This window comes from Papaver somniferum, chromosome 1 (genome assembly GCF_003573695.1).
Source record: "Papaver somniferum cultivar HN1 chromosome 1, ASM357369v1, whole genome shotgun sequence".
Classification (NCBI taxonomy): Eukaryota; Viridiplantae; Streptophyta; class Magnoliopsida; order Ranunculales; family Papaveraceae; genus Papaver; species Papaver somniferum.
Window position 1 is genome coordinate 92,171,368 of NC_039358.1, and position 6,000 is coordinate 92,177,367.

The following is a 6,000-nucleotide window of genomic DNA, read 5'->3' on the forward strand; positions in this document are numbered from 1 at the left end:
TATCACAATTACTTGAATAAGAATCCAACATAATTGGAAAGTGGTCTGAACCCAGTTGCGGTAGATGAATTAGCTTTTCATCTGGAAAGTAAATAATCCAATCTCCATTTACTAATGCTCTATCTAGTCTTACACCAGTTCTATGCATGTTATTAGGCCAAGTAAAGGACCTGCCAGAATACCCAAGATCTTCCAAACCAGCTTCATAAATAAGATTCACATATGGAGAGTCACGGGAAGAAGTAGCAACATAATTTGAAGTATGAGAAGTATCCGAGATATGCTTAGAAAAATTAATCTTACGTTCATTCTTGAAGACCAAATTTAGATCTCCCATAACCACCCACGTCTGCTTGATACTTTGGCTAAGATTTTTGATGTAGCTCCATTGCTTTTCCTTATTATTGGGGTATGGAGATCCATAGATACAAGTGAGTAACCATTCTGGTTTTGATGGATTATCCTGCACCAGATAGTTAATGATCCAAGATTCGGTATTTACAACTTTGAAGTTAAATCCATCTTTCCATATAGGTATAAGACCCCCATCCAAACCCATAGAAGGGATTAGCTTGTTGTTAGGAAATTTGTATGGCTTGATAAACTTACACAATTTATCCAATCCAATGTTATCTTCTGATATGAAAATGATATCAGGGTTATACCAGTATATTAAATCCTTAAGATGATCTCTAGTGGTTTTACTATTAAAACTGTTAGAGCATTGCTCGGTCGAACTCGCAAGCGTTGCTATCTCAAGCTTTTTTTGTCAAGTTTAGTTGATCAAAACTATAAGTCTTAATTTCTAGTCTACTTATATCTATGTCTTGGATTAGGATAAAATGTGTAGTTGAGCTTTAAACTTCACGGCATTCATCGATTGAAGACGAAGATCTACTGAGGAGAACTTGCAGGAACTTCATCAACAAAAAGTATGTGGAGGCTAAAACTTATCTATCACTCAGAAGGCTATTATATTCTATCTCCTAATGAGACTAAGTCGTATATCTATATAGACTTTTATATTATACACATTTGATATCTCGAGCTGAGTTTAACTCGATTATCTATTTCTCGAAATATGTGTTGGAAGCTTTTTGCTTTAGCTACGTTCATCATATTCTTGACGAGTTTAGTTGGAAACAATTTATTTGTTGGAAACTAAATAATAAGTCAAAAGATGAATATGTGAAAATTTATTTGAAACATCTTACATGATTTGTGTAGACAATCATTTGATGTCGAGTCGGAAAGTTTCATACTGATCATTCAATCACTTGAAAATTACTTATAAGCTAATAGTTTGTATGAGACAGCTATTGTTGTCTTCTAAGGACGTTTCAATAATTGAAATGAGAGTTTAGAGAAACTAACCTTTGTCTGGATACAGCACAGTATGCATACCAGTATGCAAACTGTTGTGGTATAATTCAGGTCCAGAAAACTTGTTTGCATACCTAGTACGCGAACGGTTTTAACTGTTAAAGTCCGGGAAACAACTTTGCATACAGTAAGCGAACGGTTCTACCCGAGTTAAGGTCCGGGACAACAGTATGCATTCCGTTTGGAAATTGCCGGACAAGACCAAAGTCCAGAAGCTATAATTCACGTACCCGTTTGCAAACTTAGTGGTTAAAGTTCAAAAATAGATTAAATATGTCTTTATACTCATGAACAGATACATTTATGAATTAAGGAATGCAATCTTTGCAAACCATGTCTTAATGTTCATGAATTGATTCTCATGAATCAATCCAATTTTGATTCAATTGGCTTAGTGAAAAATTGAACAACTCTATTTGAAACACAACTGGATTCATTTGATTATCTTTCATGGTTGATTTATCATCATAGTTGATGTATAAGTGTTAGATGAATGTGGTTAAGACAAAAGTGTTCATATAGCTAACTTCGGTTTACTATTATTGAGCCAACTCAATATACATGTTTAGGCACGGTTATCCATATCCAAATTAAAGTATATTCCATTAGTGTGTAACAAGCTAAGACCATCTAACGGTGGAGAGATATTGCTTTAGTTTTAAGCAGCCTTAGCTTGAATATTAAATCAGGTTTTCATCTAACAGTGAATATTGAATGCTTTGTTCCTAAGCTAACTTAGATTTTATTGAAAGCAAACCCTAATTTGAAACACTATATAAGGGAGAACTCTAGCAACTGGAAAACCTAATCCTGATACTTTCATGTGTCCTAGTTGCAACTAGAGTCGATTTTCCTTTAACCTAGGTTTTTCCAAAACCATTATAGGTAAATGACCTGAAGACCTCATTTGGGATTCGTGAAGCCAGACCCAACTGTTTTCTCTGTGGTTGCATGATCTGATCTTACTTGTTCTATCGTATTGAGTTTTATCTTCTCTAATATTTGCTCGAGATTTATCTCCGATAGGTAAGATATAAAAGTAATCACAAATCTCTTCGTCTCATTCTTTGTGATTCCACTATAACTTCTTCTACTACCATATAGTTAAGTTATTGTGAGGTGATTGATATTTCTAGGCTGCTCTTCGAGAGTATAAGACCGGATTATCAATTGTTTCCTGTTCACCTTGATTTATCAAAAGACGGAACAAAACTTCATAGGTTCTTATGTGGGAAATAGATTTATCTATCAGAATAGACTTATCTTTTGGAGACAGATTTGTTTATAAGTCTTCGACTTTGGTTTGTATCAACTCTTAGTTGTGGGTGAGATCAGCTTAGGGAATCAAGTGTGCATAATCCGACGTGGTTCAAGAGGCGTAAGGAACGCGACTGTACCTTAATCGGTGTGAGACTTGGTTAGGGCTCAACTAAATTCCACTCCGAAGTTAACTTGTAGTAGGCTAGTGTCTGTAGCGTCTTAATACAGTGTGGTGTTCAACTATGGACTAGGTCCCGGGGTTTTTCTGCATTTGCGGTTTCCTCGTTAACAAAACTTCTGGTGTCTGTGTTATTTCTTTTACTCATTACATTTGTTTATATAAATGAAATATCACAGGTTGTGCATAGATCAACCAAATGGTAAATCCGACCTTGATTGTTTGATAATAATTGATTGGCACTTGGGCATTGGTCTTTCGTAGCGTCCAAGTTATTTCTCATATCAATTGGGCTCACAGATTTTTATCTGTTTGATTGCAGATTGTATTGAGAAATTGAGATATAACTCTTTGGTATATTTCTCGATTGAGCTCGCTTTTTAAGTTGGTGCTCTCAGAACTATATTGGAGTTAGTCCATACAGATTGCCGAACGAATTATTGGGTGTGGTTGTTATACCCCCGCTTTTTCAATTGGTATAAGATCAGGCAAACACGTTAAAGACCTCATAAGTCTGTGTTTGTAGCAATCTGACTCTATGGACATAAGTGATATCTCAAACAACGCATCACCAGTTCAGAAACATTCTGACTTGGTACAAAGTCGTGATTCTCCTGAGGAATCTCTCACGTCTTCTCCATTGACTGAAACCGTGTATAAATGGGAAACATTCCTAGACGAACAATTAGATGATATTTTATATGAAAGTGATTCAGATGATGGAAAAGATGTTGATAAGGAAGTCTCACAATACATCAAGCTTTTTGACCATATCATAAAGAAAAAGAAGTCAACATCTTGTTTGACTGAGTTTCTGACTCCTCTCTGTCAAGAAAAAAAGAAAATGAAAAAACTCTTTAAGGGTTACGATTGTGGATATAATCTTTTGCAATCTGTTGTTAAAGATCGTGAAGAAGATGTACGTACAAAAAATTCTGAATGTGAAAATCTTCGTCGAAATCTCTTTGTGTTGGAATAAGAACTTGCAGAATCTGAAGAAAGATGTAGCACTTAACAAAGTTGTTTTAATGACAGAAAAAATGCTTTTCTCTGTCGAGAAAAACAATTGGAGGCTGACCTATCTGCTGCTCACAATAAGGTCAAATTGCTGGAAGAAAACTTGAATAATTTTAGCGTTAGTTCAACAAAATTGTCCACTATGCTGGGAGCTTGTAAAAAACATCGTGATACACGAGGTTTGGGCTATGAAGGAATAGACGCTTCAAGTTGTAGTATGATTGATTTTGTTGGTTCTAATAGCAATTTCCAGCAGAGAAATCTCACTGATGGCAAAAGTAAAGATTTACCTTCAGCGACAGAAATTTCGAAGAACAAGAGCAGTCAACCTCCAAAGACAACTTATATGAGTACAAATAATAACATTCCATTTAAGTGCTATTATTGCGGAAACAAAGGTCACCTTGAAAAGAGATGTCGTTTTCGTTTGCAGAATGAAAAACTTTATAACATTGTTTTCTAGATGTCTAAGGAAGTAATCAAACCTGTTTCTCATATTATTGGTTTTAAAAGTCCAACTTCTAGCAAGGAAAGTGCTGTGATGAGCCAATTTTTGCTTTTAAGGATAACACAAAACCTTTTTTTAAAAGGAATAATGTTATAAGGACAAATGGAAATTTTTATGATCCAATAAGTAGAAAGGAATTCTTACAAAAGAAAAAATCTTCAAACGTTGCTTTCATGGCAAAAGAACGTTTTGGATCAAAAGTGTCAACAGTTCATGAATACATTCATATCAATAATCATGTTTCGGAACTCAAGACCAGTATAAATAGACTCAAGCGCATCATTAAGAAGGAAAGGAATGCAACAACATCAGGTATCTCTTGTTCTCCTTTTATCGATTTCCTTGAGACTAACTCTATTGACTTGTCTGACGTTTTTCATAACATAAAAGGAGAGAGTGTCAACACCTTTGATGATCAAAACGCTCATCATGTTACAACGTGACTTCTTATAGTTGTGCGTCCTCTTTGAGACCGAGTAAGGATGCACATGATTCTCAAGAAGATACCTTCTTCTTGACCAAATGGTCTTTGTTGTATTTGTTTTCTATTAAAAATAATGATCATCTTACTGTTGAGACTTGCTCCTGTTAATTATTATACTTGGTAATGTAAATGATCAATATCTCTTGAAGTAATACTCCTTGTTGTTTGCTTTGAGAAAATTCTTTTTGGTCTTTTCCTTAAGACAGTTGATTTCTTGTTTTATTAACAAAAAATCTTATGCCTAACGTTATTTGTGCAAAGATATTATGTCAAAAAATTAAAAACTTGTTTTTGATATTTTGTGAAAACATGTTTTAAATATAGGCTCCATTGGTTCTGATTTTTTTTCATGACCACGAACTATTCATGCACTGGGTGCATGACCCAATATATGGTTTCAACACTGGCGTGTTTGGAAAGATTGATATGTGTCCCTAGGGTTTCACTATGAAACACACACACACACACATACACACATATATATATATCAAAGTATCTCTTTCTTTTGATATATGTATGTTCTGTAACCTCAAGAAAACTTCTTGTGATATCATGAACTGCATGATGGATGGATACAAAAAGGAATACAAAATCGAAAATGAAAAGGTTATTAAGTTTCATAAGGATCCTCTTGTCATAACCTGTTTCTATGCATGCGATCTTGAAGACAATAGACATGTTCAGATGTCATCCGATTTGGTAGGGAATCTTCTTCGTGATTTTGAGGTTGTTCGTGATCAACTGAAAATTGTAACAAAGAATCTTGAGTCCCTGAAGACTGAATTGAAGAAAGAAACTGATGATCTTGCTATTGTTCGATATTTGGTTGCTGATTATGTCTAAGTCTTTAAGTATTATTTAGGAGTTATTTCTTTTTATTTTTGTCTAGGAAACTTCTTATGAGAATTTATTCTTATGTTTGAGAAGGATAACTAGGATTTGAAATAGCAAATATTGCGATTACACATAGCTATCGCCAACGATTTTCATCTCGCAACGTTTTAGGTTTATTTATTTAAATTCCAAGTTATTTGGAAGATGATTTTGCAGTATTATTTTTATTGGTTTTATATATTGCAAAAATATTTTATGGGATATGTGTGTTTACGTCCGTGAACTATGATTATCTCACATATGTCACAAGTTAATTCTATTATGTCTTTATATTGA